We start from the raw sequence: 15473 nt of genomic DNA, 5'->3' as shown, positions 1-15473 counted from the left end.
ACACTATGGGTTCTTCTCTTATTTAGCAGCCTCCTATATGGCACCTTGTGGAAATCCAAACAGATTATTTCCACTGGGTCTCCTCTGTCTAACCTGCACATTACCTCCTCAAAGAATTCTAACAGATTTATCAGGTATGACAGAACCTTGATGAACCTGTGCTGACTCTGCATTATTTTACCATACACTCCCAAATACTCCGCAATCTCATCCTTAACAATGGACTCTAAAGTCTTACCAACAAATGAGATCAGGCTAACCAATTTATAATTTCCTGACTTCTGCATGCTTCCCTCCCTTCTTAAACAGGGGTGTTACATTAGCCATTTTACAGACCTCTGGGACCTTCCTTGACTCCAGTGATTCCTGAAAGAATCACCAATGCCTCCACAATCTCATCTCTCTCCTTCGGAACTCTGGGGTATAGTACATCTAGTCCAAGTGATTTATCTACCTTCAGACCTTTCAGCTTCCCCAACACTTTTGCTGTAGTGATAGCCATTACAGTCACCTCTGTCCCCCACTCTCTTAAGTGCGGAAATTGTGTTACCCATTGAAGAAGACAGTAGTTATGGTGAACAGTATAGATGCATTCAAGCTGGTTTGATAAGGAGAGAAAAGGAAGATATGTTACATGAAGAAATGTGGGGAGAGGCTCATATGAAGCTGAAATCTGACATTGGCCAGTTGGGCTGAAAACCTTGCTGTAAATTCCATGTTAATTCAATATAAATCCCTTCCCTGATAGGAATATATCAGATGATGTGAAAAGCCTGGGCTGTAAAAATTAATTTGGTGACTTGAACAATTCCAAAAGGTAATTTTTTTTTAGATTATATTACAGTGTGGAAACAGGCCCTTCGGCCCAACAAGTCCACACCGACCCATACCCCTACATTTACCCCTTACCTAACACTACGGGCAATTTAGCATGGCCAATCCACCTGAACCTGCACATCTTTGGACCATGGGAGGAAACCGGAGCACCCAGAGGAAACCCACGCAGACACGGGGAGAACATGCAAACTCCACACAGACAGTCGCCTGAGGCAGGAATTGAACCCGGGTCTCTGGCAATGTAAGGCAACAGTGCTAACCACTGTGCCACTGTGCCACCCAAAAACCTTTTGGCAATCATCTGGCCCTGGCTATTTCTTTAATTGACCCCATTGTAGGGACAGGTATATCATAGGTTTCGCCTGATTGAAACCTAACAGTGCAATTTCTCATTCAAACACACTCAGCGATTCAAAGGCCCACATTGTGTTAAGTGTACTGCACAGTCTCGTCAACAGTTATAAGAAGGATTCACTACTTTCATATTCCATTCCCCCCTTTGTAACAAGGCAAAAATTTCATTTGCTTTCCTGATTATTCACAGTTCATTCACACTGACCATTTTGGTATTTATGAAAATGCAGCTGCACACCTCTCTAGTATTAAAGTCTTCCTAGTCCAAAATGAATTGCGACAAATGAATCCTGATTAATAGTTTTCCACCACTGTTGGACAAGCATATTCTTTGGGATAAACCAATAAAATGTAATAACTGCTCGAAAGAAAGCAAGGATTGAATTTTTGCAGATAACATTATGGCAATTGATTTGGGACAAACACTCAAGCTTTCCTACATCATTGCAATGATCATGGTGCTAACATTGGCAAAATGAAACTTCATCAAAGCAAAAAGTTCCTTTTATATGATACGTTGTTATGGGAAGAGGACTCACAGGAAGTGAAATCAGCCTGAGGTCAAGTGGTTTTGGAAGTGCCCTACCTTTAGTGTATAAGTCCTGCTCTGGTTTGCCTGACCAAACCACAACATGTCACATTTACCTAAATTAAACTCCATCTGACATTCCTTAGTCCATGATCAAGATCCCATTGTACTGTGAGATAATCTTCAGTGTTCACTACACCACCTATTTTGGTGTCATCTGCATGCTTACCTGTTAGATTCACATCTAACTCATTTATATAAATGTCGAAAATTAGTGGACCCAGCAGCAATCCTTGTGGCATTACATTGGTCACAGGCCTCCAGTCTGAAAAGCAACCCTCTATCACTATCCTCTGTATCCTACCTTCGAGCCAGTATCCAAATGGCTAGTCTCTCCTGCCAACGGAAACATCTTTCCAACATCCACTCTGTCAACTATTCTGTAAGTTTCAATCACATCTCCCCTCATCCTTCTAAACTCCATTGAGTTTAGTCCTCGGATCCTCAAACATTCTTCATATATTAAGTCTTCCATTCTTGGGATCATTCTTGTGAACCTCCTCTGGACCTGCTCCAGAGCCAATACATCTTTCCTGAGAAATGGAGCCCAAAATTGCTCACAATACTCTACATGTGGTCTTACCAGAGCGTTATAAAGTCTCTGAAGTACACCCCTGCTTTTACATTCTAGTCCTTTCACGATAAATGACAACATTGTATTGCCTTCCTAACTACTGACTTAACCTGCAAGATTACCTTAAGAGAAACCTGGTCGTGGACTCCCTCTCTCCTAATCTGTCTAAACCTTCCTGCAGCCTCCCTGTCACCTCAAAACTACCTGCACCTCCACCTATTCCTTAGTCAGAATGCACTTAGTACCTTCAAAAGATCATTAACATATAAAATGGAAGGTTGTGGTCCCAACACCGATCCTTGTAGAACACCACTCATCACTGGCTTCTATCCTGTAAAGGACCCTTTCATCCCCACTCTCTGCCTTCTACCAGATAACAACAATTTACCCACCACTAACACAAGGTCCACTGGTCTATAGTTCCTTGGCTTTTCCTCACAGCCTTTCTTAAATAATGGCACGTCATTAGCCATCTTCCAGTCTTTTAGTACCTCACACATGGCTGTCGATGACACAAATATCTCAGCAAGGGGCCCAGCAATCTCTTTCTTAGCTTCTCATAAAGTTCTGAGAAGCACATGATCAAGTCTCAGGGATTTATCCACCTTGATGCGTTGTAAGATGTCCAGCACCTCCTGATCTGTAATATGAAGTATTTTCAAGACATCACTATTTATTTCCCCAAGATCCCTAGTTTGAACTGAATTGAATGATTTAATGTCACATGAATTTTAAAAATGTGAAAAGTGTTAATTGTAGTCACATTGTGGCACCATACTGAATTACTGGATATATTAAAATATATTAAAGTAGAGTACATCTTGCTCTCCCCTCCTTGTTCCTCCTTTGTTGCTCTGTTTGACATCAGCAGAGGTCTCTGTAATGGGCTCTGTGTAATGGTTATGGACCTCCACCATTGCCCCTCTCATGACTGCTGTGTCTGAGCTGGAGCCATGGGCCAGTTCTCATTCCTCTGGAGCCCCAATGGATGTTCATCCAGACAATGCGGCTGGACCGCAGTCTCTTGGTCCTCCGCCGTCCACTCCCTTGACGCTGACACTCATTTCAGCACTAGACCTGGAGCCTCACCTCAGCCTGTGAGTCATGGCCGTGGAATTCAGCCCAGGACCTCTTCCTCGCTCGCCAGGAGACCCTGCACTGGAGTGGAGCTGCATTCACTGCCAATGCTGCTGGACACCTCCTCCTTGGCCTGGGCCACTGCTGCTCTCCATGCCACCATCTTGGTCCACAAAGTCCTTCCACGTCCTTCTTCACAGGAAATAGTGATGCAAAATATTCCTTTAGTATCTCACTCATCACCTCTGGTTCCTCACATAGATGGCCATGTTGATCTTTAAGGAAACCTATTCTCTCCCTAGTTATTCTTTTGCCCTTAATGTACTTATAGAATTTCCAAAGCTAACTCATGTCCCCTTTTTGCCCTCTTGATTTCCCTCTTCAGTATAATCCTACTACCCTTATGCTCCTCCGGGGATTCGATTGCTTTTTCTAATGTTTTCCAAGTGTTCTACTACTAATTCTTTTATAATGGACTCTAACGTTTTCTCTAGTAATGATGTCAGCCTAACCAGTCTATAATTCTCTGGGTTCTCTTTCCCCACCTTTTTATAAATAGTGGGGTTACATTAGCTACCTTCCAATCTGTGGGAACAGTTACAAAGTCTATAGAATCATAAAGATGACCACCGATGCGTGTATCATTTCTAGAGCCACTTCCTTAAGAACTCTGGGACTTAGAATACTGAGCCTTAACCCCATCAATTTCCCAAACACCATTTCTCTACAAATACTGATTTCCTTCAGTATCTCTCTCATTCTGTTGTAGCCTATTTTCCCCATTTTAATCAATGCTTTTGTCTGACTTTACTAAAATCTAAATTGCTCTCAGTCCTCTCTGATTTGCTGTTGTCCCAGTCCTCTCATTGATCATCCAATCACAAGCTCTCTCCTCTGTTTGTGGATCTTCCAATTGTACCATCACTGTCCCGAGCCCTTTGTCAATCCCCCAATCACATCCTCTCCCCACCCTTGTTAATCCTCCAATTACACGTTCTCGGCCCTTGTGGCTCTGCCAATTATTCTCTCTCCTCTTCCTGGTCAGCCTCTAACTACATCTTCTTCCCCACTCCTTGTTGAACCTCCAATCACACCTTCTCTCCCTTGTTGGTCCACCAGTTACAGCCTCTCTCCCTCCCTTGTCGATCGTTCAATCACATCCTGTTCACTCTCCCACTTTGTAGATCCTCTAATCACACTCTCTCATTCATCCCTGTAGCTTCTCCAGTCACAGATTCCCTCCCCATGTCAATCCTCCAATCACATTTGCCATTTCACTTGTTCATGTGGTGACCATTAGGGTTTATGGTCCCTATATCAGTTTTACTTCATTCCTGGCTATTGTCATCCATCCTTTGGAGAAAGTGAGGACTGCAGATGCTGGAGATCAGAGTCGAGAGTGTGTGGTGCTGGAAAAGCACAGCAGGTCATGCAGCATCTGAGGAGCAGGAGAATTGGCATTTGGACAGAAGCCCGTCATCAGGAATAAGGCTGAGGGCCTTGCGGGTGGAGAGATAAATGGGAGGGGGGGGGGGAATGGAGTTGGGGAAGAAGGTAGCTGGGAGTGCATTAGGTCGATGGAAGTGGGAGTGAAGGTGATAGGCCAGAGAGAAGGGTGGAGAGGATAGGTGAGAAGGAAGATTGACAGGTGGGACAGGTCATGAGGGCGGTGCTGAGCTGGAAGGTTGGAGCTGGGGTGAGGTAGGGAGAAGGGGAAATGAGGAAACTGGTAACGTCCACATTGATGCCCTGGGGTTGAAGGATCCCGAGGCGGAAGATAAGGCATTCTTCCTCCAGGCGTCGGGTAGTGAGGGAGTCGCGATAGAGGAGGCCCAGGACCTGCATGTCCTCGGCAGAGTGGGAGGGGGAGTTGAAATGTTCAGCCACGAGACAGTGGGGTTGATTCATGCGGGTGTCCTGGAGATGTTCTCTGCAGTACTCTGCGAGAAGGCGTCCAGTCTCCCCAATGTAGAGGGGACCACATCGGGAGCAATGGATACAATAACTGACATTGATGGGTGTGCAGGTGAAACTTTGATTGATGTGGAAGGCTTCTTTGGGGCCTTGGATGGAGGTGAGAGGGGAGGTGTGGGCACAGGTTTTGCAATTCCTGCAGTGACAGGGGAAGGTGCCAAGAGAGAGGGTGGGTTGTTAGGGGGCGTGGACCTGATCAGGCCTTCTCACAGACCGCTTCAGAGAACATCTCCGGGACACCCTACTCTCCAACCTATCACCTTTACCCCCATCTCCATCCACCTATTGCACTCTCAGCTACCTTCGCCGCAGCCCCACCCCCCTCCCATTTATCTCTCCACCCCCAAGGTTCCCAGCCACATTCCCGATGAAGGGCTCCTGTCCAAATGCCAACTCTCCTGCTCCTCAGATGCTGCATGACCTGCTGTGCTTTTCCAGCACCACACACTCTCGACTCATCCATCCTTTGGTCTGCCTAACTGTCATTGTCTCTCTCTGGGCTCTGTCTCCACCTATCCACACTCTCCCCCACTGTCATCAACATATAAACCACTTCTTTCACACCACCATCAGTTCTGAAGAAGAGTCACTGGACTTGAAACAATAACCTTTTTTTTCTCTCTCTACAGATGCAGCCGGACCTGCTGAGCTTATCCAGAAATTTCTGTTTTTGTTTTAGACTGTCTCTTGTTGGAGATGGCTGTTGCTTAACCCTTCTGGAGCACCAGTGATACTTGCCACACCTCAGCCTAAGCCTGAACGTTATCCAGTTCTTATTGCACTTAGGCTCAAAGTCCTTCATTGTCTGAGAGGTTACAAATGGAACTGAACACTGTACAATCATCAGTAAACATCCCCATTTCTGACAGTACAAGAACAGAAGAACATAAGAGCAGGAGTGGGACCATACCATCCTTTAAGTCTTATCCACTGTTCAATGCAATTACAACACTCACCTGTATCGGTGTCATTTTTCTGCAGCTCCCCGTCTTCCTTGGCTGTCTGAGAGACTGAAAATCGGTCTATCTAAGCCTTACATAAGTTTGATGATGGAGCAGCGGAAGTGATTAGCACTGTTGCCTCACCACACCAGGATCCCAGGTTTGAACCCTGCCTTGGGTGACTGCATGGAGTTTGCACATTTTACCCATGTCCGTGTGGGGTTTCCTCTGGATGCTCCGGTTTCCTCCCATGGTCTAAAGATGTGTAGGTTTGGTGGACTGGCCAAGCTAAACTTCCCATAATGTTCAGGGATGTGCAGGTTAGGTGGATTAATAAATGAAGGTTTCCAGGGATAAGCTGGGGAGGACAGGAGAACACCCAGAAGCAGAAAGTCTCACCATCCATGAAGGTGAGTAGGAATTCATACATGGATTGAAAAGATCAAAGTTGTAAATAGATAGAGTGAGGCTAAAAGATTCATTTAAGTTGCACTAGAGGAAACCTCTCTGGGAAGAAAACTTCACCCTGAGACAGTTGTGAGATTGCAAGTTACCAGGCTCAGAAAGGAAAAGAACAGTAGTCAACGATTAGAAGCTCTGAATCACTTTGGACTAATTGTGGACGAATTGAATATCTATTTAAAGGATAGAATAAACTGTACCGATAAAGCATGCTTTTAGATTTGTGATAAATGTAAAAAGAAAATAAAGTTCTGTTTTGTGTTTTAATTATAAATTGCCCTCAAAGTGGTGTTTAATTAATAATGTTTGAGTTACAGTAAAAGCCCTAAATCTGCAAAATATTGTCATGCCATTATTTAAGCTATTAACTAAAATTTCAAATGTATTTTTTAAAGTTATCAGTTTCTACAAAGATCAGAACAGTGTCAATTGATTAAAATGTCAATGACACTTTCCATTAGATTATTAATAATTGAAAACAGATTGACAGGTAAGAATTGGCCAGATTTTCCAGTTTGCTAAATACATGCTAATATAGCAGGATGAGGTTATCAGTAGGAGATTTCCTTGCCTGAATTTAATTCCAGCCTTCGTGACTATCTGTATGGAATTTGCACATTCTCCTCGTGTCTGCGTGGATTTCCTCCGGGTGCTCCAGTTTCCACCCACAGTCCAAAGATGTGCAGCTTAGGTGGATTGGTCATGCTAAATTGCCCTGTGATATGCAGCTTAAGGAGATCAATCATGTTAATGTGGGGTTTCGGGGATAAGGTGGGATCTGAGTCTGGCTGGGATGCTCTTCAGAAGGTTGGTGTAGACTCAGTTAGCCGAATGGCCTCTTTCCACACTGCAGGGATTCTGTGATTCTATTCTTTGATAAAGGGTTATGAGTGCAAAGTGAAAGACCAGGGTACTGCTGCAGTAGCAGCACAAAAATTAAACACAGCCATAGTTGTCCGTGGGAGCCCAAGCATGGGGATCACAAAGGGATAGAATGATCCCTTGCTGGGAGAATAAGGCAGGCCCACAGCAAATGCTTAACTTCCCTGATGGTATAGACACACAGGACAAATTCTGGAACACAGAAACTAAAGTAAATAGCAGATAAATTAGTTTTAATTTGGATACCAAAAGACACATATCAGATGCTATGCTATATTTGATATTAAGCATCATCAGATCACTTACCATTCAACTTTGGGACATGGGAAGAGGGCGGCACGGTGGCACAGTGGTTAGCACTGCTGCCTCACAGCGTCAGAGACCTGGGTTCATTTCCCGCCTCAGGCGACTGACTGTGTGGAGTTTGCACGTTCTCCCCGTGTCTGCGTGGGTTTCCTCCGGGTGCTCCGGTTTCCTCCCACAGTCCAAAAATGTGCAGGTTAGGTGAATTGGCCATGCTAAATTGCCCGTAGTGTTAGATGTACGGGTAAATGTAGGGGAATGGGTATGGGTGGGTGCGCTTCGGCGGGTCGGTGTGGACTTGTTGGGCCGAAGGGCCTGTTTCCACACTGTAAGTAATCTAAAAAGTGACAGAATCAGAGTGAGATGCATGGTATCCTTTTCTACAATGGGAGAGAGATTGTAGAGGTCCTGCATGTGATTCAGAATCCTTTGTCAGGCCAGATGGCTCGTACAACTTTAAATATTCTTCGGTTAGCAGGTTCCAATGACATTAATCTCAATTCAATGCACCAGAGATCATCTCTGAGACAGATATTCCAGTTCCTGTAATGCAAAAGATTAGACAGACCCTCCATTTCTCTCAAAGCATGAAAGAAGGCATCACACAACCACCAGAGGGCATTGCAGACCATAGTTTGCTCTTTCACCGTATTGTTACAGAGAAGAAAACATAATTTGAGTCATTTATTTACTGTCATAGAGTCATTGAGGTGTACAGCATGGTAACAGACCCTCAGCCCATGCTGACCAGGTATCCCAACCCAATCTAGTCCCATCTGCCAGCACCCGGCCCATATCCCTCCAAACCCTTCCTATTCATATACCCATCCAAATGCCTCTTAAATGTTGCAATTGTACCAGGCTCCACTACATCCTCTGGCAGCTCACTCCATACATGTACCACCCTCTGTGTGAAAAAGTTGCCCCTTAGGTTTCTTTTATATCTTTCCCCTCTCACACTAAACCTATGCCCTCTCGTTCTGGACTCCCCGACCCCAGGGAAAAGACTTTGTCTATTTACCCTATCCATGCCCCTCATAATTTTGTAAACCTCTATAAGGTCACCCCTCAGCCTCCGGCGCTCCAGGGAAAACAGCCCCAGCCTATTCAGCCTCTCTCTATAGCTCAAACCCTTCAACCCTGGTGACATCCTTGTAAATCTTTTCTGAACCCTTTCAAGTTTCACAACATCTGTCCGATAGGAAGGAGACCAGATTTGCACACAATATTCCAACAGTGGCCGAATCAATTACCTGTACAGCCACAACATAACCTCCCAATTCCTGTACTCAATACTCTGACCAATAAAGGAAAGCATACTAAATGCCTTCTTCACTATCCTATCTACCTGTGGCTCCACTTTCAAGGAGCTATGAACCTGCACTCCAAGGTCTCTTTGTTCAGCAACACTCCCTAGGACCTTACCATTAAGTGTATAAGTCCTGCTAAGATTTGCTTTCCCAAAATGCAGCACCTTGCATTTATCTGAATTAAACTCCATCTGCCACTTCTCAGCCCATTGGCCCATCTGGTTAAGATCCCATTGTAATCTGAGGTAACCCTCTTTGCTGTCCACCACACCTCCAATTTTGGTGTCATCTGCAAACTTACTAACCACACTGGAGTCTGAGACGTTGGATGTTCCTTTACCTTTGCGTTTAGGCAGCCCTGTTCCAGTTAGCAATTCCAAAGAAAAGGTACATGATATCCACCACTACCCAGTCTAGATGAAAACTCCCACCTCCACCAAGTGTGCTTGAGGTCCTTAAGGTACCTATATACCCAAAGGTATGCTTCGCCACCTGTAACGTGTTCCTGACTACTTCCCAAAGAATGGATACACCAGGACCAGGCCCATAGAGGTACCTGACCTCTCAGAAGGCATATTGAAACAAATCTACAAAGTTTTAGACCTGCTTTTAGTAAGTTTTATATGGACACTCTGGATTCCATGCTGCAGGATTTCATCTTCACTGGAGGCAACTAGGGATTTCACTGGCCAGCTGCTGGCGTATATCAACCATCTCCAAAACCCGGCCCTCCTCCACTTCCAATATCACAAAAATGGAAAGCATTACATTCAGAAGTAGCACTGCAATTTCATGCAATGGCTGCCTTTTTCACAAACACAGAGAGCGTCTCCATCATGTCAAAAGCTCGGTGTTAATCTTTCAAGAGAACATTTTGCTGCCTTGTTCGTGAAGTGGATCATTCAGGTAGATCTGCTGCTCAGAGTACAACACAGAAATTCCCTTTGATCCTTCCGCAGCAGTCTTCTGTAATCTTCTTAATGGGACAGTCCTACTTATTCATGGAGTCTCTGAAACATCCCCAGCTGCATCTCCCGCCACAGAAAAGGTTGAAGAGTGGGGCCCGGTCTCCCAAGCGTGTTCTAGCAGCAGCGGGAAGAATTGGCTCGTCAGGGACAGCAAGCCCAGTGCAAGGACAGCGTGCCCTTAGAGAGCTAGTGATGGCAGTGAGTTTGGGCCCAGCAGTTACAGATGGCACCAGAGGGTGGCAACTTCGACAGTGGAGGGCCCAGCAGCACTGGCTTTCAAGATGACAGCAACAACAGGGTGGCCTCTGTGGTCGGGGGAGAAGGCAGCATCGGTGGTTGGCCCTGGAATCTTCAGCCATGAGCTTGCAGTAAGCCCGAATCAGTACTCCCAGCAGATCGACGGGAGTGGTCGATGCATCGGCAGCAGCATGGTAGGCCTGGTGTGGTACTCCATAAATGGACTGTGATGTCGGGACATTGGTGGGCCTGGAGCCTGTTGTGGAGATCCCCTCACTCCACAGATGTTGAGCAAGAAGGGAGGAGGAACGCTGTTTTTAGTTAAATTCCAGATATATCTTAATATCTTCTGTAACTCAAAATGGCAAAATACTTTTCACTGTATTTCAGTATTAAATACAAGTGACAATAAATAAATCATTCAATGAAATTCAAGTGACATTGCTATATATGGGAAGAGAAATTCCTGTCTTGGTAGCATAAAGGCTTTATATGCTCGCTACAGGATAGGCTTCAGAGCTCCTTTGTTCTTCTCCTCACCTATCACTTTTGTCCCCTAGATTGGACAGGAAAACACAGAGATGGGAGAGATAAATCAACGTCCTTGTCTTTTACCTTTTCTTTCAGGAGGCTGTGAACATTCCATTTCCGTGGTCTTCTCCCTTTAATCGAGTTGTCTTGATAGAGCTTCATCGTTGTTCCATTCCAAGTCTTTGTGCGGGTCACAGTCCAATGATTAACCCCATCATCAGAAGCTGTCATTCCACTCCACCAATGCATTGGCCTTCCATGGGGAAAAAAAATCAAGAGATCACATTCATCCTATAAATTTTCCAAGAAGGCAGAGAATGTGGCTGGAGATTAGTCCCTCCGATTACATCAAACAGGGTCTGGGTCTGTAGCCTTCCAGATAAGATATCCTCTTTTACTTCCCATCATATATAGTTAAGTTCAATAATATGTGTTGCTGTTTACTGACTGGAGTGCACCTTACTACAATAAACATAAAGCATCTGTTCTCATGCAAAGCCCGTCACCTTCCATATGTGGAGACCATTTAGAAAGACTGCAGCATTAGACAGAATGTCTTCATAAAGTAATTTCCTTTCTGCATTGCAGGGTTACTGAAAAATGTGAAGCATTTTCCAGGAAAGATGAGCTTGTTTGATAAAATACTAAGTCTGCTGGAAGGTTCGGGTAAATTCTAATATGTCATGTCTGACTTTTCTGAGGCGAGGCTAACTTCTGCAATCTGAGCTGCTTCACTCTTTGCCACCATTCGCTTCACCTTAAACACATGCCTAAACCAAGCACAGAAAAATGCAACAGCTTGTAGCATTTGCAAATCTGTCAACTGAGGCTCAGTGTATCAGTGTATCTTGCTTCTCATTCATTGTTCAGATTAACTTACTCCATCGTGAAGTGGGGATGAAGTGTAGTGGCTTTTGTTTTAAGTGTTCATAATATAAAAACCTAGACTAATTGTTCAGAGATATCAGTTCCAATGTCACCATAGCAGCTTGGGAATTGTAATCAATTAAAACATAGACTATTATCAGAAATCCTGATTATGATATCACGGGATTGACGTAAAAGCTTAGTTTGTCCAGAAATTGACTTTAGAAAATGAAATCTGCCAACCTTGTGTTGTTCACCAGACCATAACCCCTCAAAATTTTTTAAGATGGTCGCCTTACATTTTCTTATTTTAAAGGTAGATGTGAAGTGCATGTTCCAGTTGCGATGTGACTGGTCTAACTACTCAATATTAAGCAAAACACAATTTATATAAACACTGTAGTTAAAATACAAAGAGGAATTTAGAATAATTTAACTATTGGAAAACTCAACGGAATAATAGATAGCCCCAAATACTAATGAACTGTTCCAATACAGTACCAGGCAGTGGGATTAATTTAGTTTGAGATTATGATCAGCATGGACTATTTGGACCAAAGGGTTTGTTTCAGTGCTGTATGATTCTCTGACTCTATGTCCTGATAATAGAAGAATATTATTTCCTGCAGTTTTTGTATTGAAGATCCTGTACCAGATGTGTACGAGTGCATCCAGAATGCTAATTAGATCTTCTACGAAGTGGGTAAGCAAAGAAACTGGTGACTGGAAATGTAATCAAGTACCGCTGGACCCATTCCATTGCGATTGTGCCAAATTCTGTGCAGATTCCCTTGGGCGTTCCCGAGGACTTGGCAATCCTTTCGGCAAACATCCTGTCAGTAATTTAGGAAAGTCTACTGCCAAGATCCTGCCCCTGGGATGGATATGTTGTTGACCTGAGTAATCTGTCCAATGCTAATTTAGACTGCAAAGCTGATCTCAACAGTATTTCCAACATTTCCTGTTTATATTTCAGATTCCAGCATCCACATTGGTCTCGTAATAGATTACAAGGTATGGTTACAAAACACAACTCAGAAGAGATGGCACTCTCTTCTGTGGACATTGGAAATCTGAACTGAACGGAAAATGTTGGAAATACTCAGTGTGGTATCTGTGGAATGAGTAACAGTTATTATTTCAGTTTTGTTACATTTCATCTATCCCATGGAGATGAATTATTGAATGTTACAGTGAATCAAACACTATGAAGGTGCTGAGGAAGGATAATATACTCATGACTTTGATTAGGGTTGTTCTGCCACTGTCTGAAAGTTGCTGAGAGCACAGAATGAAGAAATACAAACAAAGAGAGTTGGGCACAGAACAAAACAGCGCTAATACATTTAAAGACTTCAGTAGAAAAAATAGTTAAAGATGGGTACAGACTGGGACAGGAGAGGCAGACACTAGTGGACTGAGAACAGACTTGTTGAGCATTGCTTGAGGAAGGAGAATCATTGATGTCAGTTTGCACGGGAGGCCTGAAGGGCTGTTGTGTTGTTTAGGAGTGGGATTCAGGGAGAAGGAACTGTGTGACCCAGCCAAACACATTTTGCAAGACTCAAGAGTGGGGCATTGCTGAGAAGAACCATGGACTTGAACAAGCTTCCCTATCTCAGGATCTATCAGAACTGATTTGATTTTGATTTGACTTATTATTGCCACATGTACCATATTACAGTGAAAAATATTGTACTGTGTGCTAACCAGACAAATCATACTTTACATAAGTACATCGGGGTAACAGAACAGAATGCAGCATATAGTGTTGCAGCTGCAGAGATGGTGCTGAGGAAGACCAACTCTCACATATGACAGGTGTGTTCATAAGTCTGATAATAACAGGAAAGAAGCTGTTCCTTAAATTTGTTGGTACATTCAAACTTCTGCATCTTCGGCCCAATGGAAGTGCGTGGAAAAGAGTATAGCCAGTGTGGTAGCGCTCTTTGATGATGTTGGCTGCTTTCCTGAGGCAGCAGGAAGTGTAGACAAAGTCAATGGAGAGAAGGCTAGTTTATGAGATGGACTGGGTTGTGTTCACAACATTCTGTAATTTCTTGTGGTCTTGGGCACAGCATTTACCATACCAAGCTGTGATGCATCCAGATAAGATGCTTTATATGGACTACAACCTGGTGCTGTGTGATTTTTTAACTATAAAATTTGGTAAGAGTCACTGTGGACATGCTGAATTTCCTTAGCCTTCTGAGGCAGTAGAGGCATTGGTGTGCTTTCTTGACTGTAGCATCAATATGGGTGGACCGGGATAGATTGTTGGCGATATTTGGATTAGATTACTTTAGATTAGATTAGATTAACCTTCGGCCCAACAAGTCCACACCGACCCTCCAAAGAGCAACCCACCCAGACCCATTCCCCTACATCTAACACTACGGGCAATTTAGCGTGGCCAATTCACTTAAGCTGCACATTTTTTTTTGGACTGTGGGAGGAAACCGGAGCACCCGGAGGAAACCCAAGCAGACATGGGGAGAATGTGCAAACTCCGCACAGATATTTGCCTGAGGTGGGAATTGAACCCAGGTCTGTGGCGCTGTGAGGCAGCAGTGCTAACCACTGTGTCACTGTGCCACCCATTTAGACCTAGGACCTTGAAGCACTCGACCATCTCCACCTTAGCAGACGGGAAGATCATACAATCAACTTCATTGAGCAAGAAATCATAAGTAATGCCTTAGGTGAAGGGGTAAATGTAAATGTAGGGGTATGGGTTGCGCTTCGGTGAGTCGGTGTGGACCTGTTGGGCCGAAGGGCCTGTTTCCACACTGTAAATAATCTAAGAATCTAAGAAATCCAGCAAGTGAACATTAACAACCCTGAAATCTTCACAGCAATAAATCAAATCACTATTACAATCCTTTTCAGGAGCAAGGAACTCATCAGTTTAGACTTAGAACAAAGATCCTCCAATTCAGCATTGAGGGAATTCCCTCAATAAGGTCTGTGGGCCTGTGTATACTATTATCAAGTCTCCTCCTTACTGTGGCTGTGGTACTGTAACATCAATGCCCATTGAGAATATATTCAAACCATAATCCTTGGCATCCCTGTAACCCTCTCACTATTTCTCCTTCACCTCCTCTTCAGTGTCAGAATGGACAGAGGGGAATCATTATCTGGGTGTTGGCCTCTGAAACTCCAGTCCTTACTCTCTTCTACAACTAGAAATCCCAGAACACCAGGAAGTCATTTAAAATAAATTGGCATGACATTAATTCTTGAAGTCATTCACCCAATGTACAGTAGATCAGTGTCACTGATTAAAGTACCCACCTAATTACAGTTCCAAAGGAAACAAGAGTTTCTGCATCTTTAATTAAAAAGAAACCACTGGCTTCAGAGAACATACTGGCTTTGTAAGAAAGGAAGTTTCATAACTCTAATCTGGCTCTTGCTCCTGGGACAGAAGCTATTCCCTTTGTACTTATATCTGATGATACTGTTTTCATTAGCAATAAGCTGACTTAACCCTGTGAATCCAAAATAGTTGCAGCCAAATCAGATGTAAGTCTTGCACAATGACCATAAGGAACCACCTTGACT

Source organism: Chiloscyllium punctatum, chromosome 45, assembly GCF_047496795.1.
Source record: "Chiloscyllium punctatum isolate Juve2018m chromosome 45, sChiPun1.3, whole genome shotgun sequence".
Lineage (NCBI taxonomy): Eukaryota > Metazoa > Chordata > Chondrichthyes > Orectolobiformes > Hemiscylliidae > Chiloscyllium > Chiloscyllium punctatum.
Note: the sequence above shows the minus strand (reverse complement) of the source record.